General features: G+C 55.3%; 1 protein-coding gene across 1 annotated transcript in view; it reads left to right on the top strand.

Annotated features, from left to right (window-relative positions):
- Positions 1-27,087, top strand: part of haao (3-hydroxyanthranilate 3,4-dioxygenase) — a 71,546-nt gene that overhangs the window by 3,927 nt on the left and 40,532 nt on the right. The gene's annotated exons all lie outside the window — the stretch shown is intronic.

The following is a 27,087-nucleotide window of genomic DNA, read 5'->3' as shown; positions in this document are numbered from 1 at the left end:
ACCTGACATTCAGATGTGAACAATTTCCAGCGTGGCAGGGGTTGGGGAGATGTGCTGGGGTATTGACTGGAAACAGGACATTTAATTGCTTTCTCTCCCTCTCTAAGTTAGGATTGCAGTGGCCATTTGTTGCAGTTGAACTGCTTCTTCAGCTGGTATTAGCTAAATGAGCTCAGGTCAAGAATTAAACTTAGGACGTTTCATTTGTACTACTTATTGCTGCTTTAGATTCCTTATGGTACCGGCCCATGGAGAGAGGTTCCTTAATTTTAAATTTCTGCCCCATATTATTTGAATCATTTATCTTTGTAAACAGTGTAATTGGATGACCTATGTCAGAAGGGAATATACTGTGCTCTTGAAAACTTTGTTTGAAATTTATATATTTTTAAATTTAGAGTACCCAATTATTTTTTTTTCCAATTTAAGGGGCAATTTAGCCTGGCCAGTTCACCTCCTTGCACATCTTTCTGGGTTGTGGGGGTGAGACCCACACAGACACTGTGAAATTTCAATGCATTTAAGGGGAAAGGTTAAATAAATTAGTTCTTAAATAGTTGCAACCTCAGATCGCAGAAATATTACACCACATCTTGTTTGGCCGACAACTTTAGGTCAGTTAACTCCTATTAAGCAATTAGTAACAACTGTTTTTAAATGAGCAAAAGCTTCAGATAAGAGTATTTGCTGAATGCTTGAGAAAATATATTGGGCAACCCAAAGTCCAGACAGTCAACAATATGGCTTACTGGCTGGTAAATGATTCAACAGAATTAACCTCACCCCAGAATTACTGATATTAACCTGTAAGACCTCTTTATTCTTCACTTTTGACAGTTATTTTCGACTCATTTTTGGACCCCCTTGCTCCATGTATTGCGTAGGCTCTTTGGGCAGTCATGTATTTACTGCTCATCAACGTAATGCTGCAGTTCATTGCATGTTAGCTCATCCTACACATTAACTTAAACTAGCTGTAAACAAAGGAATAGAAGCCATGATGTAGAGATGCCGGCGTTGGACTGGGGTGGGATCAGTAAGAAGTCTTACAACACCAGGTTAAAGTCCAACAGGTTTGTTTCAATGTCACTAGCTTTTGGAGCGCTGCTCCTTCCTCAGGTGAATGAAGAGGTCTGTTCCAGAAACACATATATAGACAAATTCAAAGATGCCAGACAATGCTTGGAATATGAGCATTAACAGGTGATTAAATCTTTACAGATCCAGAGATGGGGTAACCCCAGGTTAAAGAGGTGTGAATTGTGTCAAGCCAGGATAGTTGGTAGGATTTCGCAGGCCAGATGGTGGGGAATTAATGTAATGCGACATGAATCCCAGGTCCCGGTTGAGGCCGCACTCATGTGTGCGGAACTTGGCTATAAGTTTCTGCTCGGCGATTCTGCGTTGTCGCGCGTCCTGAAGGCCGCCTTGGAGAACGCTTACCCGGAGATCAGAGGCTGAATGCCCTTGACTGCTGAAAGACTTCTTACAAAGAAATAGAAGTCAGCTGTGTGAAAATACAAACTTAACCTCTGCAGCAAATACTGTGTTAACTTTGAAATTGGATGGCATGGTAGCTAGCATTTTCTCTGGAACAGTTATTACTATTTCCTTGTGACATTATTGCTATTGTGACGTAGTGCAGTGTTTGCGAATAGTTGAAATTATATTCTTAATGAATAGGTTTTATGGTCTTATGGTCTCAAGACATAGGAGCGGAAGTAAGACCATTCGGCCCATCGAGTCCACTCCACCATTCAATCATGGCTGATTTCAACTCCATTTACCCGCTCTCTCTCCATAGCCCTTAATTCCTCGAGAAATCAAGAATTTATCAACTTCTGTCTTAAAGACACTCAACGTCCCGGCCTCCACCGCCCTCTGTGGCAATGAATTCCACAGACCCACCACTCTCTGGCTGAAGAAATTTCTCCTCATCTCTGTTCTAAAGTGACTCCCTTTTACTCTAAGGCTGTGCCCCCGGGTCCTAGTCTCCCCTGCTAATGGAAACAACTTCCCTACATCCACCCTATCTAAGCCATTCATTATCTTGTAAGTTTCTATTAGATCTCCCCTCAACCTCCTAAACTCCAATGAATATAATCCCAGGATCCTCAGACGTTCATCATATGTTAGGCCTACCATTCCTGGGATCATCCATGTGAATCTCCGCTGGACCCGCTCCAGTGCCAGTATGTCCTTCCTGAGGTGTGGGGCCCAAAATTGCTCACAGTATTCTAAATGGGGCCTAACTAATGCTTTATAAAGCTTCAGAAGTACATCCCTGCTTTTATATTCCAAGCCTCTTGAGATGAATGACAACATTGCATTTGCTTTCTTAATTACGGACTCAACCTGCAAGTTTACCTTTAGTGAATTCTGGACTAGGACTCCCAAGTCCCTTTGCACTTCAGCATTATGAATTTTGTCACCGTTTAGAAAATAGTCCACGCCTCCATTCTTTTTTCCAAAGTGCAAGACCTCGCACTTGCCCACGTTGAATTTCATCAGCCATTTCTTGGACCACTCTCCTAAATCTTTCTGCAGCCTCCCCACCTCCTCCATACTACCTGCCCCTCCACCTATCTTTGTATCATCGGCAAACTTAGCCAGAATGCCCTCAGTCCCGTCATCTAGATCGTTAATATATAAAGAGAACAGCTGTGGCCCCAACACTGAACCATGCAGGACACCACTCGTCACCGGTTGCCATTCCGAAAAAAAACCTTTTATCCCAACTCTCTGCCTTCTGTCTGACAGTCAATCATCAATCCATGTTAGTACCTTGCCTCGAATACCATGGACCCTTATTTTACTCAGCAGTCTCCCGTGAGGCACCTTATCAAAGGCCTTTTCGAAGTCAAGATAGATAACATCCATTGGCTCTCCTAGTCTAACCTATTTGTTATCTCTTCAAAGAACTCTAACAGGTTTGTCAGGCACGACCTCCCCTTACTAAATCCATGCTGACTTGTCCTAATCCGACCCTGCACTTCCAAGAATTTAGAAATCTCATCCTTAACAATGGATTCTAGAATCTTGCCAACAACCGAGGTTAGGCTAATTGGCCTATAATTTTCCATCTTTCTCCTTGTTCCCTTCTTGAACAGGGGGGTTACAACAGCGATTTTCCAATCCTCTGGGACTTTCCCTGACTCTAGTGACTTTTGAAAGATCATAACTAACGCCTCCACTATTTCTTCAGCTATCTCCTTTAGAACTCTAGGATGTAGCCCATCTGGGCCCGGAGATTTATCAATTGTTAGACCTCTTAGTTTCTCTAGCACTTTCTCCTTTGTGATGGCTACCATATTCAACTCTGCCCCCTGACTCTCCGGAATTGTTGGGATATTACTCATGTCTTCTACTGTGAAGACTGACGCAAAGTACTTATTCAGTTCCTCAGCTATTTCCTTGTCTCCCATCACAAAATTACCAGCGTCATTTTGGAGCAGCCCAATGTCAACTTTTGCCTCCCGTTTGTTTTTAATGTATTTAAAGAAACTTTTACTATCATTCCTAATGTTACTGGCTAGCCTACCTTCAAATTTGATCCTCTCTTTCCTTATCTCTCTCTTTGTTATCTTCTGTTTGTTTTTGTAGCCTTCCCAATCTTCTGACTTCCCACTACTCTTTGCCACATTATAGGCTTTCTCTTTTGCTTTGATGCATTCCCTAACTTCTTTTGTCAGCCATGGCTGCCTAATCCTCCCTCTGATAACCTTTCTTTTCTTTGGGATGAACCTCTGTACTGTGTCCTCAATTACTCCCAGAAACTCCTGCCATTGCTGTTCTACTGTCTTTCCCACTAGGCCCTGCTCCCAGTCGATTTTCGTCCGTTCCTCCCTCATGCCCCTGTAGTTACCTTTATTTAACTGTAACACCTTTACATCTGATTCTACCTTCTTTTTTTCAAATTGGAGATTGAATTCGACCATATTATGATCACTGCCTCCTAAGTGCTCCCTTACTTTAAGATCTTTAATCAAGTCTGGCTCATTACATAACACTAAGTCAAGAATGGCCTGTTCCCTCGTGGGCTCCATCACAAGCTGTTCCAAAAAGCCCTCCTGTAAACATTCAATGAATTCTCTTTCCTTGGGTCCACTGGCAGTATTATTTACCCAGTCCACCTACATATTAAAGTCCCCCATGATCACTGTGACCTTGCCTTTCTGACATGCACTTTCTATTTCGTGGTGCATTTTGTGCCCCTGGTCCTGACCACTGTTTGGAGGCCTGTACATAACTCCCATTATGGTTTTTTTGCCTTTGTGGTTCCTCAACTCTACCCACACAGACTCCACATCATCTGACCCTATGTCGTTTAGTGCTATTGATTTAATTTCATTCCTAATTAACAAGGCAACTCCGCCCCCTCTGCCCACCTCTCTGTCTTTTCGATAGGTTGTGAATCCCTGGATGTTTAAATGCCAGTCCTGAACCCCCTGCAACCATGTCTCTGCGATGCCTACCACATCATACCTGCCAGTCACAATCTGGGCCACAAGCTCATCTACCTTGTTCCGTACACTGCGCGCATTTAAATATAGCACCTTTAATTCTCTATTGACCGTCCCTTTTTGTTTTCTTAGTGTGGTGGACCTTGGTTTACTGAGCCTTTCCATACACTGTCATATTTTGTGGGATGGGGACAATCGTAACCACTCTTGAGTTTTGTCTGTTCGTGTTTTTTTGTATTTCTAAGCAGCTACGCTCCCTGCTGATTACTTCACCTCTTGGTTCCCTGACTTTCCCTTCCCCCCCCAATCTTTAGTTTAAAGTCCTATTGACCACCCTATTTACTCTTTTCGCCAGAACACTGGTCCCAGCTCGGTTCAGGTGGAGACCATCCCAACGGTATAGGTCCCCCCTGTCCCAAAACTGATGCCAGTGTCCCATGAAAAGGAACCCCTCATTCCCACACCACTCTTTCAGCCACATGTTAACTTCCCTTATTCTTGCCTCCCTATGCCAATTTACACGTGGCTCGGGCAGTAATCCGGAGATTATGACCCTTGAGGACCTGTTTTTTAATTTGAATCCTAGCTTTTTATAATCTCTAAACAGGTCCTCTTTCCTAGACTTGCCTATGTTGTTGGTACCGACATGGACCACAACAACTGGATCCTCCCCCTCCCTCTCCAGTATCCTTTCAAGCCGGTCAGAGATGTCCTGCACCCTCGCACCGGGCAGGCAACATACCATGCGGGACTCTTTATCCTGCTCACAAAGGATACTATCTATCCCCCTGATAATAGAATCCCCTACAACTACAACTTGCCTATTTACTCCCTCCCCTTGAATGGCCTGCTGAACCATGGTGCCTTGGTCAGCTGACTCATCCTTCCTGCAACCCTGTTCGCCATCCACACAGGGAGCAAGTGCCTCATACCTGTTGGACAGAGTCAAGGGCTGAGGCTCCTGAGTTCCTGACTGCTGGTTCCCTTTACCTGCCTGACTTGCAGTCACACCCTGCTGTCCCTGGCCACTGGCAGGATTTAAACTACTTACTCTGACAGGTGTGACTGCCTCCTGAAACACAGTGTCCGGGTAAGTCTCCCCCTCCCGGATGTGCCTCAGTGTTTGAAGCTCAGACTCCAGCTCATCAACTCTGAGCCGGAGCTCTTCGAGCAGCCAACACTTACTGCAGATGTGGTCGCTGCAGCTCGCAATGGGATCTGCCAGCACCCACATCAAGCAGCTCAAGCACATCACCTGACCAGCCATCACTAATTAATTAATTAGTTTAATTTAAGTTTATGGTGGGGGCAGCTTCAGTTTTGCTGTAGAAATAATGGTAAGATAGTAACAATGAAAAGGTAAGCTTTCTTTCCTTGTCCTTTGGAACCTGTCTGCATCCTTTAATATGGCTGACTGCACCATCCTTCTCCAGTGCATCTCCATGGTCATCCAGCTGGGTTGGACAACCCCTCGCTGGTTCCATTCTTATCTTTCGAATCATAGCCAGGGATTCACTTTCAGTTGCTACTCTTCCTGCTCTCACACCATTACCTCTGGTGACCCCCCCAAGAACCTACCTTGAGCCCCTACTAATTTTCATCTACATGCTGCCCCCGGCGACATTATCCAAAGGCATAGCATTATTTGTCACATAAACACTGACAACACACAGCTCTACCTCACAACCCCTCTTTCAAATCCTCCACTGCTGCTGAATTATCGGATTGCTTAACCAACATCTAGTACTGGATGAGCTGAGATTTCTTCCAATTAAACACTGGGAAGGCTGAAGCTATTGTTTTTGGTCCCCACACCAAACTGTACTCCTTAGTCCTGAATTTCCCTGGAGACAGCAGTAGACATCATTCAAAGGGCCACAATTGGTATGCACCTTTCCCGGTAATTAATTTAGAACATCTGTTTAGATAATAATCAAGTGTGAATCATTTATGGAGGAGAAACAGAATATAGACAATTTGAAAGGTCCCTGAGATACACAGATGTTACCATACTCAAGGAAGTTGATGGGGCAGACCGCCAAATACACAGAAAGCATAATCAAAGAACAGCAAAGGTATAATTGCCCAGACCCTGAGAAGCCAGGCGAGGCAGTTGCCATCTTGCAGTCTCAGAAAGCGGATAGTCCTGTTTTAGCCACCAAGCCTGATGGCAAGTTTACAGAAAACAAGCTTCTAAGTCTTAGAGCCAAGGCAGCGCAGAAAGCCTTCGGTACAGCAGTTTTAAAATATCTTCATTGAACCAGGAAAAAGACGGTTTCCAGGGGCGAAATTCTCCGTTATCGGCGGAAAGTCCGCCGATCGGCGCAAAAAACGGCGCAAATCCGACTTGCGTCACGTCGGAAAAATGGGTCGATAGTCTCCGGCCCAAAATGGGCTAGCAGCGACGTAACGGGATCCGCGCTTGCGCTGTGGTTCACGCCGTGCAGCGTCATACGCGCTGCACGGCGTGACGGCTCATAAGGCCGCGCTGCTCCCCCCCACCCGACCGCAACACCCGACCGCAACACCCGACTGGATGGCTGGCCGTCGCTCAGCCCCGAGGTTCGAGTCACGCGATGTGGAGGCGCTCCTGGACGCAGTGGAGCAGAGGAGGGACGCCCTGTATCCCGGGCACGGCCGCAGAGTTGCCCCACGCCACAGCCGGCGTCTGTGGAGGGAAGTGGCAGAGGCCGTCACCGCTGTGGCCCTGACACCACGGACAGGCACCCAGTGCCACAAGAAGGTGAATGACCTCGTCAGAGCAGGCAGGGTGAGCCTCCCCCATATCCCCCCTCCCCATATCCCCCCTCCCCCATATCCCCCCTCCCGCATATCCCTCCCTCCCCCATATCCCCCCCTCCCCCATATCCCCCCCTCCCCCATATCCCCCCTCCCCCATATCCCCCCTCCCCCATATCCCCCCTCCCCCATATCCCCCCTCCCCCATATCCCCCCCTCCCCCATATCCCCCCCTCCCCCATATCCCCCCTCCCCCATATCCCCCCTCCCCCATATCCCCCCCTCCCCCATATCCCCCCCTCCCCCATATCCCCCCTCCCCCATATCCCCCCTCCCCCATATCCCCCCTCCCCCATATCCCCCCTCCCCCATATCCCCCCTCCCCCATATCCCCCTCCCCCATATCCCCGCCTCCCCCATATCCCCGCCTCCCCCATATCCCCCCCTCCCCCATATCCGCATCCCCCCCTCCCCCATATCCCCCCTCCCCCATATCCCCCCTCCCCCATATCCCCATATCCCCATATCCCCCCATCCCCCATATCCCCCCCTCCCCATATCCCCCCCTCCCCCATATCCCCCCCTCCCCCATATCCCCCCCTCCCCATATCCCCCCATATCCCCCCCTCCCCCATATCCCCCATATCCCCCCCTCCCCCATATCCCCCATATCCCCCATATCCCCCCCTCCCCCATATCCCCATATCCCCCCTCCCCCATATCCCCCCTCCCCCATATCCCCAAGTGAATCCAGCCCTAACCTTAACCTCTGCAATGCACGCGCAACCGATGGCGTGCATTCATATACCTGCCTAACACTGTTGCCTTTTACCCCTGCCCCCCCACCCACAGGAGAAGCGCGCACACAACAATAGGGAGCATGTGAGGACTGGAGGAGGGCCCGCTGATGAGAGGCACTGACCGTACACGAGGAAAGGGCCCTGGAACTGGCTGGCGGACCTGAGGACCGGGAGGTTGCTGATGCAGAGGCCGGGGGCGTACTAGCGAGTGAGCCACCGACAGCCCGTCCCCATATCCCCCCTCCCCTATATCCCCCTCCCCCGTATCACCTGATCACTGCCTGATGTCTAACCATGCATGCTTCATTGTGTATCGCAGGACCAAACGTCCAGGCACCCATCCCCGCAGATGCAGACCGCCCGCAGGATGCCCCTCGGAGACCACGGGAGACGGAGAGACTCGCACCCTGCAGCATGCGACGCCCGCAGGATGCCCCTCGGAGACCACGGGAGACGGAGAGACCCGGACCCTCCAGCATGCGACGCCCGCAGGATGCCCCTCGCACACCACGGGAGACGGAGAGACCCGGACCCTCCAGCATGCGACGCTCGCAGGATGCCCCTCGCACACCACGGGAGACGGAGAGACCCGGACCCTCCAGCATGTGACGCCCGCAGGATGCCCCTCGGAGACCACGGGAGACGGAGAGACCCAGACCCTCCAGCATGCGACGCCCGCAGGATGCCCCTCGCACACCACGGGAGACGGAGAGACCTGGAGCAACAGGGAGACGACACCCCCGTCACGTGCGGGAGCGACCACCCAGCGACGAGGGGGGCAGCCACAGGCCCCCGTCACATCCGAGCCAGGACACCCCTACCCGGGACACCCCTACCCGGGACACCCCTACCCGGGACAGCACTACCCAGGACACCCCTCCCCGGGACAGCACTACCCAGGCAGACGAAATACCGGACAGTGACTCAGAGTGGATGGGTGGAGACGAACCCCCACCCCAAAGTGCCATGGACTCAGAGTGGGACGAAGAGCACGACACAACGCCACTGCTGTCACCAACACTCTCCACCATCGCAGAAACACTCACCACGGTTGGGCACTTTAGTGATGAGGCGTCTGGTACACTCACTGGTGCGCACAACACTGCCGTCCCGGTACAGCAGGTGGAGGTAGGTGCAGCAGAGGGACCGGGCGGTCGGAGGGCAGCCCAGCCCAAGCGAACATCTGCCGCCCAGATGGATCCCGGGTTCCTGCAGTTACCACACCCACACATAGATCCGATGCAACCACCGACCCGGAGACGAGCGAAGAGGGTGACGGGCGGCTTGCGGCGGCTGCGGTCGCAGGTGGAGGAGTCCACCCGCGTCCAGGAGCTGGGAGTGGTGCCGGTCATGCGTGCCACCCAGGCTGACACCGCACGGGTGGCGTCCGCGGTGGAGGCAATGGGTGCGACGGTGTCAGACATGGGGAACGGTTTGCGAGGCCTGGGGCCTTCCGTGCAGGCGGCGTCTGTGGCCCAGGAAATGGCTGCCCTCTCACAGGAGGCCATGAGCCAGTGCCAGCGCCAGATGGCAGAGGCGCTCAACGCCATAGCCCAGTCTCAGCAGGCCATGGCCCAGTCTCTGCAGGCCATGGCCCAGTCTCTGCAGGCCATGGCCCAGTCTCTGCAGGCCATGGCCCAGTCTCTGCAGGCCATGGCCCAGTCTCTGCAGGCCATGGCCCAGTCTCTGCAGGCCATGGCCCAGTCTCTGCAGGCCATGGCCCAGTCTCTGCAGGCCATGGCCCAGTCTCTGCAGGCCATCGCTGAGGGCATCGGCGCCAGTGGCCATGTGCGAGCCGGCGTCGCACTGTCACAGACAGGGTTTGCCAACCCCCTGGGCTCCATGGCTGCAAACCTGCAGACCCCTGTCGATACCAGCACGGGCCTCCAGGACTGGCAGTGCCAGATGTCGGGGGGGCGTCGGATGGCCAGTCTGTTCGCATCCCCCACCCATGTAGAGGCCTGGGGGCCATCGGGCACCCCGAGGGAGGAGGAGGTGGTGTGGTCCGTCCCGGCTCCCTCTGTAGGGGAGGTCCCGGTACACCGTGACACCTCGGACTCCCCGCCCCCCCCCCCCCCCCCTTCCGTCCCAGGTGCATCGGGTGGGCAACGGGCAGGACAGGCTGGCAGCTCGCCATCCCAGTCGCCCGGGCCGCAGCCTGGCCCATCTAGGCCAGGACGTCCCAGGAAACGGCCGCCAAAGGGATCCAGTGTCAGAGGGCAGGAATCACAGGAGTCCACCTCCAGTTCTGCTGTACCGTCTGGGGAACCACGTAGACGTAGTCAAAGGGCCCGTAAGGCCAAACAATTAGACACTGAGTAAGTTGGCACGGGTGCAGGGCACAGATGAGTTTTAGGGGCTAGGGCACGTGCATGAAGTCCTTTGGTTATTAAAGTCAATGTTACACCTACCGAAGCTGCCTTTGTGCTCTGTCCAAAGTGTGCGGGGGTGTCATGTACGTTGAGCGCAAGTGTGTGTGTGAGGGGTGGTCTTACCTCAGCCCCAGGTGAGTCTGCCCCCTTCCCCCTGGGCCGCCATCAACATCCCCCGGGCAGAGGACGGGACCGTGCGCTGCAGTGTCACAGCCGCATGCAGGGATGGTCCGGGTGGATGGTGGTACTGTGGCCATGGGTCAGACATAGTCCAACGATGTAGAGCCAGGAGCTCATCGCAGGGCGGGTTGTCATCATCCTCCATGGCCTGCGATAGACACGCGTCCACCCGCAACTGTGTGAGCCCGGCCCGTTGTGCCGCAGGTGGATCGGCAATGGGGGGGGGGGGGGGGGGTGTTGTGCATGCGGGTGGGGTGGGTGGGGTTGGGGAGGGGGGTGAGGGTGCTGGGTGGGTGGATGGGTGGGGGGTGTGGGTGGTCGGCTGTTGCCATGGTGTGCGGTCTGTGGCCATACTACCCGATTCCCACGCCCATCTAGTCAGTGAAGCGGGCGTCTATCAGTCTGTCCCGTGCCCGCTGGGCCAGCCGGTAACGGTGGACAGCCGCCTGCCTGTGTCTACCCCGTCTGCCCTGACCATTGCCCCCATCCCCCTCATCTGGGGAGGACTGCGCCTCTTCCTGCTGCTCCTCCACTCCGCCCTCCTCTGCCTGCGGCACATCGCCCCTCTGCTGGGCTATGTTGTGCAGGACGCAGCACACCACTATGATGCGGCCGACTCTATGTGACCGATACTGGAGGGCGCCCCCAGAGAGGTCCAGGCACCTGAAACGCATCTTCAGCACGCCAAAGCACCTCTCGATCACTCCCCTTGTCGCTACATGGGCATCATTGTAGCGGTTCTCCGCCTCATTGCGTGGCGTCCGTATAGGCGTCATCAGCCACGATCGCAATGGTTAGCCCCTGTCGCCCAGCAACCAGCCCCTCAGCCAGGGATGGCGTCCCTCGTACATGCCGGGGATGGATGACCGCGACAACACGAATGAGTCGTGTACACTGCCTGGGTGACGGGCGCAGACGTGCAGGATCATCATGCGGTGGTCGCAGACCACCTGTACGTTCATCGAATAGGTCCCCTTCCTATTAGTGAACACGGCCCTGTTATCTGCAGGTGGCCGCACGGCGACGTGCATCCCATCGATCGCGCCCTGGACCATGGGGAACCCGGCCACGGCAGAGAAGCCCACGGCCCGGGCATCTTGGCTGGCCCGGTCCACGGGGAAGCGGATGTAGCGGTGCGCCATGGCATATAGGGCATCTGTCACTGCCCGGATGCACCGGTGCACCGATGTCTGCGAAATGCCGGACAGGTCCCCACTCGGTGCCTGGAATGACCCCGTTGCATAAAAGTTCAGGGGCACCGTAACCTTGTCGGACACGGGGAGAGGGTGTCCCCCGCCAGTGCCACGCGGTGACAGGTGTGCCAGCAGGTGGCAGATGTGTGCCACGGTTTCCCGGCTCATCCGGAGTCTCCTCCTGCATTCCCGGTCCGTGAGGTCCTGGTATGACTGCCGGGGCCGGTACACATGGGGCGCCCTCGGGTGCCTCCGTTGCCGTGGGGCCGCGACGTCCTCCTCCCCCTCCTCGTCCTGTCGGTCAGGTGTCCCTCCAGCCTGGGCGGCTGCCGCCTGCCCCTCTGCGGCAGCCTGCGCCGCCTCTCTGGCACGCTCCTCCTCCTCCTCCAGGGCAACATAGACATGAGCGGCTGCCACCACGGCGGCCAACATCGCTGGATGATCTGAAAACATGACGGCCTGGTGGGGGGGAGGGGAACGACGACATGTCATCATTGCCCATATCCCCTCCTCCCCCCAGCCAGGTGGCATGGACCGCATGGGTCCAACTGTTGGACGCTGGCACCTGGCCAGGTGGACCAACTCACTTGCCCTCCCATCCCCCTCCTCGGCACAGACCCCCTCCCTAACCCCCAACCTCCACACCGCACGGACCCCCCCCCAACCTCCACCCCAGCACGGACCCCCCCCAACCTCCACCCCAGCACGGCACGGACCCCCCCCCAACCTCCACCCCAGCACGGCACGGACCCCCCCCCCCAACCTCCACCCCGGCACGGACCCCCCCAACCTCCACCCCAGCACGGACACCCCCCCCAACCTCCACCCCGGCACGGACCCCCCCCCAACCTCCACCCCAGCACGGACCCCCCCCCCCCCAACCTCCACCCCAGCGCGGCACGGACCCCCCCTTCCCAACCTCCACCCCAGCAAGGCACGGACCACCCCCCCCAACCTCCACCCCAGCACGGCACGGACGCCCCCCCCAAACTCCACCCCAGCACGGACCCCCCCCCCCCCAACCTCCACACCAGCACGGCACGGACCCCCCCCAAACTCCACCCCAGCACGGACCCCACCCCAACCTCCACACCAGCACGGACCCCCCCCCCAACCTCCACCCCAGCACGGCACGGACCCCCCCCAACCTCCACCCCAGCACGGCACGGACCCCCCCCCCAACCTCCACACCAGCACGGCACGGACCCCCCCCAAACTCCACCCCAGCACGGACCCCACCCCAACCTCCACACCAGCACGGACCCCCCCCCCCCAACCTCCACCCCAGCACGGCACGGACCCCCCCCAACCTCCACCCCAGCACGGCACGGACCCCCCCCCCCCAACCTCCACTCCGGCACGGCACGGACCCCCCTCCAACCTCCACCCCAACACGGACCCCCCTCCAACCTCCACCCCAGCACGGACCCCCCCCAAACCTCCACCCCGGCACGGACCCCCCCCAACCTCCACCCCAGCACGGACACCCCCCCCCCAACCTCCACCCCAGCACGGACCCCCCCCCCAACCTCCACCCCAGCACGGACCCCCCCCAACCTCCACCCCGGCACGGACCCCCCCAACCTCCACCCCAGCACGGACCCCCCCCCCCAACCTCCACCCCAGCACGGACCACCCCCAACCTCCACCCCAGCACGGCACGGACCTCCCCCCCAACCTCCACCCCAGCACGGCACGGACCCCCCCCCCAACCTCCACCCCAGCACGGACCCCCCCAACCTCCACCCCAGCACGGACCCCCCCCCCAACCTCCACCCCGGCACGGACCCCCCCCAACCTCCACCCCAGCACGGACACCCCCCCCCCAACCTCCACCCCAGCACGGACCCCCCCCCCCAACCTCCACCCCAACACGGACCCCCCCCAACCTCCACCCCGGCACGGACCCCCCCAACCTCCACCCCAGCACGGACCCCCCCCCCCAACCTCCACCCCAGCACGGACCACCCCCAACCTCCACCCCAGCACGGCACGGACCTCCCCCCCAACCTCCACCCCAGCACGGCACGGCCCCCCCCCCAACCTCCACCCCAGCATGGACCCCCCCCCAACCTCCACCCCAGCACGGACCCCCCCCCAACCTCCACCCCAGCACGGACCCCCCCCCCCAACCTCCACACCAGCACGGCACGGACCCCCCCCCCCAACCTCCACACCAGCACGGCACGGACCCCCCCCAAACTCCACCCCAGCACGGACCCCACCCCAACCTCCACACCAGCACGGACCCCCCCCCCAACCTCCACCCCAGCACGGCACGGACCCCCCCAACCTCCACCCCAGCACGGCACGGACCCCCCCCCAACCTCCACTCCGGCACGGCACGGACCCCCCTCCAACCTCCACCCCAGCACGGACCCCCCCCCAACCTCCACCCCAGCACGGACCCCCCCCCCAACCTCCACCCCGGCACGGACCCCCCCCAACCTCCACCCCAGCACGGACACCCCCCCCCCAACCTCCACCCCAGCACGGACCCCCCCCCCCAACCTCCACCCCAGCACGGACCCCCCCCCAACCTCCACCCCGGCACGGACCCCCCCCAACCTCCACCCCAGCACGGACCCCCCCCCCAACCTCCACCCCAGCACGGACCACCCCCAACCTCCACCCCAGCACGGCACGGACCCCCCCCCCAACCTCCACCCCAGCACGGCACGGACCCCCCCCCCAACCTCCACCCCAGCACGGACCCCCCCAACCTCCACCCCAGCACGGACCCCCCCCCCCCAACCTCCACCCCGGCACGGACCCCCCCAACCTCCACCCCAGCACGGACCCCCCCCCCCAACCTCCACCCCGGCACGGACCCCCCCCAACCTCCACCCCAGCACGGACCCCCCCCCCAACCTCCACCCCGGCACGGACCCCCCCCAACCTCCACCCCAGCACGGACCCCCCCCCCAACCTCCACCCCAGCATGGACCCCCCCCCAACCTCCACCCCAGCACGGACCCCCCCCGAACCTCCACCCCGGCACGGCACGGACCCCCCCCAACCTCCACCCCGGCACGGACCCCCTCCCGGCACTCCCCCGGAGCCCAGCCTACTCTAACCACCCCCCCCCCCCCCTCCCCGCCGCACACACAAGCCGAGGCACACCTCTCCTCACACATTCAGACTGCGGCCACGCCATCGCCTTCCCAGAGCCAACCCCCCAGGCCGTCACTCACCTCCACGCTGGTCGGCGTGAGCCTGGAGCACCGGGTCACGCCGATGAAAAGGAGGTTTGATTCACGTCGACGTGAACGGCCATCACGTCGACGGGACTTCGGCCCACCCGGAAGGGAGAATATCGGCAGGCCGAAAATCGGCTGCCTTGCGCAGACCCGTGACATTCTCCGTGGCAGCGGCGCCATTAACGCCCCGCCGACTTTTCTCCCTTCGGAGACTTCGGCAACCGGCGGGGGCGGGATTCACGGCGGCCAACGGCCATTCTCCGACCCTCTGGGGGGTCGGAGAATGACGCCCCAGATTTGAGTATCAACTCTGTATTGTGTGGTAACTATAGCTGGTAATTCAATTTGGATGTTGTTTGGGGAACAGGGGAAGTCTTTTAGAGTTCATGTATCGTAGATATATTTTGTAACAAGGGTTCTATATAAACTGTGTGTTTAGTAATTCATACCTCTTAATTGCGCAAGAGTAGAGTAGTCTTGTTTGTGCGTATTTGTCTTTTCTTTACTTTAATAAATAGTCTTTAATAATTGTTACATGATGACCGGGCTGTTTATTTTCAGTGGGGTTTCACTTGTCTCCTCACACTAAAACAAAATAAAAGTGCACATCCCCCCGAAAAGGTGTTCAAAGCTGAGATACCCTCGCAGATAACGTCAGCGTGCTTGGTGACACCTTGGCTACCAACTCCACCCCTCTCCCTGGTAATAGTTAGAGGTTAGAGGTAAAGCCAGTGTGTACAAAAAATAAAGAACAAAGAAAAGTACAGCACAGGAACAGGCCCTTCGGCCCTCCAAGCCTGTGCCGACCATGCTGCCTGTCTAAACTAAAATCTTCCACACAAAAACAACCTGGGTGTTGCATTTGATCCCAAGATGAACCTCTGGCCTCATATTTATGCCATCACTATGACTGCCTATTTCCAACTCTGTAATATAGCCTGACTTCGCTTCTGCTCACCTGCAGCTGAAATACCTTTATTACCTCTAGACCAAACTATTCCAAAGCACTCCTGGCTAGTCTCCCTCATTCTACTCTAAAAAAATCAGTACCTCCTAGGGATGATATCCAACACTGCAGGCAAGAAATTAAAATAAATCCACCGCCAAGCTTGGCATTCGTGATGTATTTACAGCAGTCTACGTGACAAGGTAATTATGGATAGGAATTTATCCATCCAGAAAGATTCTATGCTGCATCATTCAAATCTTACTTAAACATTTTCAAGGGTTTCACACCCACAACTCTTGTCTAAAGGATCATTCCATGTACTGAGCACTCTTTATTCAAAGAAAAACTTCCTCAAGTATTGATCCTAAATTTGACTTTTTCTGCTATGCAACCCTGATTTCTCGGCACTATCACAACATAAAAGTAGTTTGCTTGGGTTTAATAATAATAATTCAGGCCGGCACGGTAGCACAGTGGTTCGCACTGTTGCTTCACAGCGCCCGGGTCCCAGGTTCAATTCCTGGCTTGGGTCACTGACTGTGTGGAGTCTGCACGTTCTCCCTGTGTTTGTGTGTGTTTCCTCCGGGTGCTCCGGTTTCCTCCCGAAAGACGTGCTGTAAGGTGAATTGGACATTCTGAATTCTCCCTCTGTGTACCCGAACAGGTGCCGGAATGTGACGACTAGGGGCTTTTCACAGTAACTTCATTGCAGTGTTAATGTAAGCCTACTTGTGACAATAAAGATTATTATTATTATTATTAAGCTTGAGGTCATCCAAAAATTTGCTGCCTAATCTTAGTTCGCAGTAACCCATTGTCGATAGGTTTTGTTTGTATTTTTTGTTTGTCGATGTACCATTTGTCAATGTACTCTGATGATTATTCTTTTTGTCTATGATGTACGTTCCGTCGGCCGTAGAAAAGTACTTTTCACTGTACTTCGGTAATGTGACAATAAATCAAATCACATCAAATAAAGTCACTATGCATCTACATTGGCTCTTGGACAAGTGTTCATCCTTGTTTTCGAACTGCTCAATGTTCTTTTCTTTCCCTATCTGTGTCATCTCTTCCAACCCCAGAACCCTCAGAGATATCTGTGATTTTCTCATTCTGGCCTCTTATGTATCCACAGTTTTAATTTCTCTACCATTGGCGACCATGCCTCCCTCCAGTGGCCTCGGTCCAAACTTTGGATTTCCCTCTCTAAACCTCTCTGCCTCTCTACGTTGCCTTCCTTCTTTCAGACACTCCTTAAAACCTACCTCTTTGACCAAGCTTTTGGTTAAAAGACCTAATAACTCCTTTTTTAAAAACAATTTTTATTCGAGATTTTCCAATTTTGCAGTTTGATGGTGGTTTTCGAGTCTCTGCCCCCTCCGAAATGGCGTCATTGAGTCGCGGGCCAATGCCATTACAATGGCATTACAGGCCTTCCCGCGATGCTCCGCCTCCAATGGGCCAAGTTCCCGACCGTGCGGTTGACGTGTGGTCTGAGCGGTTGGGAACCACGTGGCGGCTGGGGACTGTGTCCAGCGCCAGCACACTCGGCCGGGATCCTTGCTGCAGGCTGGGGTGTCTTCCGCGAGGCCTGGGGAGACTGGTGGGGGGGTGACCATGTTTACGGCGCGACCGCTGCAGATCGTCAGCATGCGAATGGGACCCGGCCATTCACTGGCCATTCACGGCGCGGGAGCCGTGGGTTTCACCCGGCGCCGCTGCTAGCCCCTCACCTATCCCGGAATCAGTGAGGGGTCGGCACCGATTTTGGCGTCGTAAAATGGCCGCAAATTCTCCGTTTCAACCGTCACTCAGCCCCTGAAACGGAGAACCCAGCCCTTGGTCAGATGAGTCCTATGCACCATCTTAAACTGGGATGAGATTTGGGCAGAGAAATGGCAAATGGAGTTTAATCCGGACAAATGTGAGGTAATGCATTTTGGTAGGTCTAACATAGAGGGGAAATATACCGTAAATGTCAAAACTCTTAGAATTATAGAAAGTCAGAAAGATCTGCGCATGCAGGTCCACAGATCTTTGAAAGTGGCAACACAAGTGGACAAGGTAGTCAAGAAAGCATACGGAATGCTTGCCTTCATTGGGCGGGGCATCGAGTATAAAAACTGGCAAGTCATGCTACAGTTGTACAGAACCTTGGTAAGGCCGCACTTGGAATATTGCACACAATTCTGGTCACCACACTACCAGAAGGATGTGGACGCTTTGGAGAGGGTGCAGAGGAGGATGTTGTCTGGTCTGGAGGGTGTTAGCTACGTGGAGAGGCTGATTAGACTCGGACTGTTTTCATTAGAAAGCCGGAGGTTGAGGGGTGACCTGATCAGAGGTCTACAAGATTATGAGGGTCATGGATAGAGTGGGTGGGCAGGCACTCTTTCCCAGGGTGGAGGGGTCAGTCACGATGGGGCATAGGTTTACGGTCCATGGGGCAAAGTTTAGAGGAGATGTGCGAGGCAGGTTTTTTACGCAGGGCGTGGTGAGTGCCTGGACCGTGTTGCCAGGGGAGGTTGTGGAAGCAGATACATTGACAGCCTTCAAAAGGCATCTTGACAAATACATGGGTAGGATGGGTATAGAGGGATACGGCACAAGGAAGCGCTGAGGGTTTTGGAAAAGATTGGTATCATGACAGGTACAGGCTTGGAGGGCCGAAGGCCTGTTCCAGTGCTGTATTGTTCTTTGTTTTTAAGCCGTGCACATGAAGACATGCAGTTCAAACTACGAAGGGCTTTACTCCACATCTTATCAACCCTATAGGCCCCAGCTCCCTCTCCCACTTCACTCCATCCACCAAGTCCACAGACACAATTCACCCATAAATAACAGACATAACCCCGCCAGTGAAGGTATCCTTTCCAACAGAGATGCCTGTGGTGCCTCAGGAAATGTTGGGACGGCCATCCGCACAAAATTCCTCATCTGGAAGTACCTGATCGAGTTCACTGTGGTGAACCACTGTAATAGGAGATGTAAGGTAGGACCTGCACTACAGGTTCGCCGGTAGCTCCTGCCGGCTTGCTCCGCCCACGGAGAACTGTATAAATATGTATGACTTCCAGTGCCCTGCCATTTCGCCAGCTGCAGCAGGAGGCCACACATCTGACTGTAATAAAGCCACAGCTGTACACAACTTTAGTCTTTGTGCAATTGATCATGCATCAATTTATTAGTCAGATTTTCCACAGAATGGATATCAGAATTAAGCCCGATCGCCTGCAGCTGGATCCGCACTTGCCCAATGCCAGGAAAGACTTTACTCACTGGCTAGCATGTTTCAAGGCTTACATCAACGCGGCGGACCCCGTGCCAATGGAGGCTCAGAAGATAAATGTCCTGTACTCCAGATTGAGCTCCAGCGTGTTCCCATTGATCCAAGACGCCACGAATTACACAAAAGCAATGGAACTCCTCAAAGAACACTACACACAGAAGGCGAACACGCTCTTCGCCAGGCATGTACTTGCCACCCGCTCGCAACTACCTGGTGAGTCCATCGAAGACTTCTGGCGGGCCCTAATCCCACTCGTCCGGGACTGTGACTGTCAGGCCGTTACGGCCGCCGAACACGCAAATCTCCTCATGCGCGATGCCTTCGTGACGGGGATTGCGTCGGACCACATCCGAGAACGATTGCTGGAAGGGGCCATGCTCGAACTGGCGGAGATGAAAACCTTGGCGCTCTCCATGACGGTTGCATCCCGTAACGTACAATCATACCCCGCCCACCACGCTGCCCACCCTTCTTCTCCTTCCTACCCCTCCTGGACCCCGCCGACAACCTCCTCAGCCAGGGCCCTGCCTTCGCAAAACGCCTGTGCTGCACGCCGTTCCGCACACCCCGGGGCTCCCCGCTGCTACTTCTGCGGTCAGCACCCCCGCCAACACTGCCCGGCCCGCACTGCCATTTGTAAAGCCTGCAGTAAAAAGGGCCACTTCGCGGCTGTGTGCCAGGCCCACGCAGTCGCTGCGATCGTGCCTGCTATCGCCCCCTCCCCCACGCCAGACGCACAATGGGCGCCGCCATCTTGTCCCGACCCCGCAATATGCGCACCATGGGCGCCGCCATCTTGGCCCGACCCCGCCATGTGCGCACCATGGGCGCCGCCATCTTGTCCCCCACAGGGTCTCCGAACATCCCGACATCGGAACCGCGCACGCTCACCACCCGAAGCATCCGATGGCTACCCGCAGTTCGCTTCGATGACGCTGGACCAATCTCGCCCGCACAACCTGGCCACCGCGTCGATGGCGGTTAAAATCAACGGCCACGCGACCTCGTGCCTGCTGGACTCCGGGAGCACCGACAGCTTCGTTCACCCAGATACGGTAAGGCGCTGCTTCCTCGCGGTCCACCCTGCCAATCAAAGGGTCTCCCTAGCCTACGGATCCCACTCCGTTCCGATCCGAGGCTTTTGTACAGTCACCCTCATGGTCCAGGAATTTAGTAACTTCCGCCTCTATGTTCTTCCTAATCTCTGCACTGCACTCCTGTTGGGCCTGGACTTCCAGTGCAACCTCCAGAGCCTCACCCTCAAATTCGGCTGGCCCTTACCCCCCCTTACCGTTTACGGCCTCGCGACCCTCAGGGTCGATCCCCCCTCCCTTTTTGCCAATCTAACTGCGGATTGCAAGCCCGTTGCCATTAGGAGCAGACAGTACTGCACCCATGACAAGACCTTCATCAGGTCCGAAGTCCAGCGGCTGCTTAAGGAGGGTATTATCGAGGCCAGCAACAGCCCCTGGAGAGCCCAAGTGGTCGTGGTTAAAGCTCGGGAGAAACACAGGATGGTCGTGGACTACAGCCAGACCTTCAATCGGTACACGCAGCTCGACGTGTACCCCCTCCCATGCGTATCTGATATGGTCAATCAGGCTGCGCAGTACCGGGTCTTCTCAACAATTGACCTGAAATCCACCTACCACCAGCTCCCCATCCGGAAGTCGGACCGGCCATACACTGCCTTCGAAGCGGACGGTCGCCTCTACCACTTCCTTTGGGTCCCTTTCGGTGTCACAAATGGGGTCCCGGTCTTCCAAAGAGAGATGGACCGAATGGTCGACCAGTACGGTTTGCGGGCCATCTTTCCGTACTTAGATAATGTCACCATCTGCGGCCATGACCAGCAGGATCACAATGCCAACCTCGATAAATTCCTCCACACTGCCACTCTTCTCAACCTGACCTACAACAAAAAGAAGTGTGCGTTCAGCACGACCCGGTTAGCCATTCTTGGCTATGTAGTCCAAAACGGACTTCTCGGGCCCGACCCTGAGCGCATGCGCCCCCTCATGGAACTTCCCCTCCCCCACTGCCCCAAGGCCCTAAATCGCTGCCTGGGGTTCTTTTCCTACTACGCTCAGTGGGTCCCAAACTATGCGGACAAGGCCCGCCCACTCATCCAGTCCACCCAATTCCCCCTTGCGGCCGAGGCACAACATGTTTTCGCCCGCATCAGAGCAGACATCGCCAAGGCCGGGATGCGCGCAGTCTCCTCCACCGACTGTAACACGTACAATCTCAGTGTGGTCGATGAGAAATCCAAATTCCCCTTCGCCATCCCATACCCCGATATGACTTCTGCCACCGTCATCAAGGCCCTCAGCACCATCTTCGCTCTGTTCGGTTTCCCCGCCTACATCCACAGTGACAGGGGATCCTCATTCATGAGCGATGAGCTGCGTCAGTTCCTGCTCAGCAGGGGAAAAGCCTCCAGCAGGACGACCAGCTACAACCCCCAGGGAAACAGGCAAGTAGAACAGGAGAATGGGACGGTTTGGAGGGCCGTCCAGCTGGCTCTACGGTCCAGGAACCTCCCAGCCTCTCGCTGGCAGGAGGTCCTCCCTGACGCTCTGCACTCCATCCGGTCACTATTGCGCAGCCACTGATAACACACCCCATGAACGTGTTTTTACCTTACCCCAGATGTGGACTTCCTGGGGGTCGCTCCCGACTTGGCTCACTGCTCCAGGACAGGTCCTTCTCCGTAGGCACGTCCGACTCCACAAGGCGGACCCCTTGGTGGACAGGGTTCACCTGCTCCACGTCAACCCTCAATATGCCTAAATTGAGTTCCCCGACGGCCGCCAAGATGCTGTCTCACTCAGGGACCTGGCACCGTCAGGTTCCACTCCAACACCCCCCCCCCCCCCCCCACCTCCCACCGCGCCGCCAATATTGACCCCACCAGAGCACCCCCCCTCCCCTTTTCCGCACAAGAGGACGAAGAGGACTATGGCACGCTCCCGGAGTTCCCCAATGACTGGCCAGCATCAGCACCGCCACCACCGCCAGCACCGACGTCGCCGCCACCGTTACGCCGCTCCCAACGAAGCACCAAAGCACCGAACCAGCTGAACCTTTGTCTGACTCCGGACCGTCAACATGGACTTTTCTTTCCCTACCACTGTACATAATTGCACTAATTGTATATAGTTTCACGTCACCCCGCCGGATTCATTTTTAACAAGCGGTGAATGTGGTGAACCACTGTATTAGGGGATGTAAGGTAGGACCGGCACTACAGGCTCGCCGGTAGCTCCTGCTGGCTGGCTCCGCCCACGGAGAACTGTATAAATATGCATGACCTCCAGTGCCCTGCCATTTCGCCAGCTGCAGCAGGAGGCCACGCATCTGACTGTAATAAAGCCACAGTTGGGCCCAACTTTAGTCTTTGTGCAATTGATCGTGCGTCATTCAGCCCCCCCAGCTCAAACTTAGCCGACAATTCCTCCAAGCTGGCAGACCGTCCCTCTCTAAGAAAATCCCAGAATCTCTCCAAACCTTCCCTTCCCACATCCTGAGCTTGGCGTCCAATCTCTAATGGCTCTAATAAATGATTGGTACAGATCGGGGCCAGCCTCTAAACTGCCTGAATTGTCTCCATATCCTTAAAGTTGACACAACCTATCTAACCTCATATCTCCAATGTGGCTCAGTACCATACCTTGTTTACTAATGCTCTTGTGAAGCTCCTGGGGAAGTTTCATTATTTCAAAGGCATTGGGGGCAATTCACCGGCAAGATTTCTAAGTGTGGTAGCGAGTGGGAATTTCCGCGAGCTTCCCAGTGCTTGGCCCAGTGACGCCGGCAATGCTATTCAACATTAATTGGTCCACTTAATGAGGCACCAGGGGATTCGCGCCGCAAATGACGGATCACTAGCCGATTCACCGGCACGGTGCTCGACAGCCCCCCGCTAACAAGGCCAAGCAGTACTTAAACTACACTTGCTCAGCCAACCCCAACCAGCTCACAATAATAGTGCAGAGGAGGCACTGACCTGGGGAGGCCCCTAGACGCATTGGAAGCCAGGAGGAATGTCCTGTTTCCCCTAGGATCCCAGAGGGTGAGCCACAGGGCAGCCAGTGCTGCCTGGGACGAGGGGACGACAGCTCTGAGCTCGGGGTGTGTGACTAGGAGGACTGGCCTCCAGTGCCAAAAAAAGGTCAAAGACCTACACAGGGCAGCATGAGCGAGTAGACACAAACGTCCCAACCACCTCCCGCCTCTCCCCAAGGGAGCATCCACCACCCAACTCCCCATGCGACTCCCATCCCCCTTCAACCCAACCCTCCCTCCGTCCACACACCCCCTCCCACCATTGTGAACCATGCATGTGGTTAACGATGCCTCCTCTGTATCTCCTCAGGAAAAGCTCTCCCATAATCGTTGGGAGAGGGCCCAGACTGACGGCAGAGTGCCGGACTTAAGAATCCTCACCTCCTTCAAGGAGCGTGCCCTGGAGATGACTGGGGTGGCCGAGGACAGATCGGTATCGGTCACCCACAGGGAGGCTGGCGGACCCCGCAGAGGTGAGGAATCACCAGGCTCCACCCAGAGGACCTGTCAAAAATGAGCTGTTTTGCCTTACTGACTGATCCATCACTCCCACTGACCACATGTCCATTCTCCCGCAGGTCCCCCAGTGGACAGCACTGGCCCACCCCGAGCGGCACCTTCTCCTGACTCCCAGGAGACCACCTCGGAGGAGAGCTCCGAGGATGCAACCATTATAGTCGCAGCACAGCTGTCATCCCCACCAGCGCAGATACACACAGCTTGGTGGGAACGATAGTGTCAGGCTTCTGGGGCACAATCTGGTGTGCACTGCACAACTGCTGATGTACATCAGGTGGAGACAGAACCCCCTCTGGCGAGACAGCAGTCAGATCAGGACCCAGCTGGGTCCCAGCCTGATGCTGAACCTATGGTCCAGGGGTACCCAGAGCTCCTGGAGATGATAGGGAGCAGCTTGGACATTCAGAAGGGCATGTCAGCATCACTCCAACAGATCCATAGCAGCTTTGAGGACTCCCAGAAGCTACAGGCGCAAGAGATGTCGGCGGCAATGTGTGGCACTGATGCCAACACTTTAGGGTGGCGATCGCAGTGGAAAGCCTGGTGCACGACATCCGCACCATTAGTGAAGGTGTCCAAGGCGACGTGCAGTCGGTGAAGGTCATGGCTGAGGGTCTCGGCAGAATGTCCGACTCGCTGGGGGATGTGACCCAGTATCAGGCTGACCTTCATGAGGTTCTGCAGGACATGCCCCGCTCTCAAATGGGAATGGCTAAGGCGCTGCGGAGCTTGTCCCAGCCGCAGGTGGGCATTGTCGAGGCACTGCAGAGCATGGCCCAATCAATGAGAAGCATCGCCAAGGGCGTCGACAACTTGGTGCAGACATCAGGGAGCCGCCAGGGCTGGCAGAGCCAGATGATGGAAGGGCAGCCCCCCCGCCCCAAGGTGAACACCAGGGCCCTATGGGCACCGACCAGGAGAAGTACCACCCCTCTGATGAAGTCAGCACACGGGGCAGGGTGGCACGGCTGTGCATGTGTCGCCAGGGGCATCACAGTTGAAATAAGCAGCTGGCTGCCTCCATCTCTGATGTGCATCCTGGGGACACACTTAGACGTAGCGCTAGAGCGAGGAAGACTAAGGCACATTGAGGATCACCGAGGGCACCGGGGGAGGGAGAGGAAGGGGTGGGGTTGGGGGTGTGGGGAGGGGGGGGTGGAATGGGGGTGGTTGGAGAGATGGGTGGGTGGCATCATGGGTGGCCTCTGCCATTTTCTTCCGCAATGCGAGTTGACCTCCAATCCCTTGGCCCGTCCCCGTTGCACCACCCATTCTCCGGCTGTGGACATGTCCCCGGAGCTGTGTCCCTTCCCCTGGGTGTTCGGATGTTGGCTGCTGTGTGTGTGGTGCTGTCTTCCGCAGTCTTCAAGCACAGTGTTCAGGCATCCAGGTGCGATTGGGATTGCTAGGCAATGACTCCCCCTTGCTACATGGCCCTCCCACCCACCCACAGGAATCCACTTGGGATTTGTGAAGTGCTCACATAACCACAATTGCCAATTCCCTATTAGCATTGGACTTCAGCTGCACGGCCAGAGGCATTGGCAGTCGGCGGGGGTTATGGACGGTCATTGGGCAGACAGGCATGGGCAAGGGTTGCCCTTAGACTGGTAAACATGTTCCAGGGGTTGGAATGTGGTGCTGCGAGTGGTTGCCCCCCCCTCCAGTTCCCCCCTCAGCGCTTCCCCCCCCCCCCCCCCACCTTGCAGAGGGTCCCCCACTCTCAGCCAAGAGTCCCCCACCTTCCGCAGAACACTGGGGTGGCAAGTCATAGACATAGAATTTACAGTGCAGAAGGAGGCCATTCGGCCCATCGAGTCTGCACCGGCTCTTGGAACGAGCACCCTACCGAAGGTCCAAACCTCCACCCTATCCCCATAACCCAGTAACCCCACCTAATCCCCATAACCCAGTAACCCCACCCTACGGGCAATTTTGGACACTATGGGCAATTTAGCATGGCCAATCCACCTAACCCGCACATCTTTGGACTGTGGGAGGAAACCCCTGGGCTCTTTGCCTGTGAGCAAAGATGGCTAATCACTTCCTCGGCTCCCCACAGAAGCCCTTCCGTCAGGTTCACATTTTTCAAACAGAGTACGAATCGGCGCCAGCGTGACCACTTGCTGGGGAGACCGCTAAATGATGGGAGGCCATTGGATATGGGGTCGCTCCCATTAATTGTATGGAAATAGAGTTTACGTGCTGATAATTGGTACTCATCAAGCTACGTTGAGATCCCGATTTTGCTTACGGGAGCAGGGCAGTTGCATCACAAACTGTTTGGTGTCTGGTGCGGTTCTCGTTTTCAACCTCTCTCGCTAATCACCGGTCTTGTTTCACTTGTGCGGGAGCGTAACGAGGCCAGAGAATTGCGCCCTTAATATAAATATAAGTTATGGTTAACACAAACAATGCTCACTGTCATTTCTGTGAAAATTGGCCTGCAACCGCCGACTCCCACCGCTCAAAGATCAATATGGAAATGCAGAAGTTGCTGTCCAAAATGTGCTGCTCCACCAGTGACTGTACTATAATAGTCTCTTGTGCCTGACTCACCATTTAAAAACATTGAATGCAGTGGAATTCATATATCTAGCTCGGAGGTAGGATAGTAACTCACCAGAAAAACTTGGGGCTTGTCTAGTCCAGTATGAGTATCCTTCAGACAACACGATGAGTCTTAATTACTGCCAAACACCATCTCTGGCACTGAAAATTAACTTTTGCAATTTTATATCTTCAGATATAAATGATTGTTGGAGAATTTTGTTTTCTCTCTTTTCTATATCTCTCTTAGGAGATTTTCTCACCCTCTTTTTATTTTACTTCCTATACCTGAGTTGACATTGAATTAAATATCCTAACTGGTTTAGACTGTGCTGCTCATTAATAATTCTTCAAGCTGGTTGGTTAGAGACACGTTGTCACATGTCCTGTTCATGCAGGGCCCAGATGATTTGTAAAAGGCAACATACCAAAATGCCTTTCTGATTACAGTAAATGCCAGTGCAAAATTCCATAGAACGCCCATGGATAATTACAAGTGTAATGAATGGCTGGTGTTGTCATTCACCACTGAGAGAAAATTCCAGGCTAATATCTGTTTTAAGGTTGATGTAATTAACTCTCTAAATGAAGCAATTTGTGGGAGAACACTTTGATCCAACAAAATTAATTTTGTTGCCAACTTACATGAAATCACGGAGTGTAGCAGTATGTTGTCTACACCAAAGATCCCAATTCTAATTTTCATTTGAGCTAGCTGATCTCAAATGATGCAAAAGGCAGAGTTGCGAGTAGTTATTACTGATG

This window comes from Scyliorhinus torazame, chromosome 1 (assembly GCF_047496885.1).
Source record: "Scyliorhinus torazame isolate Kashiwa2021f chromosome 1, sScyTor2.1, whole genome shotgun sequence".
NCBI lineage: Eukaryota > Metazoa > Chordata > Chondrichthyes > Carcharhiniformes > Scyliorhinidae > Scyliorhinus > Scyliorhinus torazame.
Note: the sequence above shows the minus strand (reverse complement) of the source record. Positions and strands in the feature narration are given on the sequence as shown.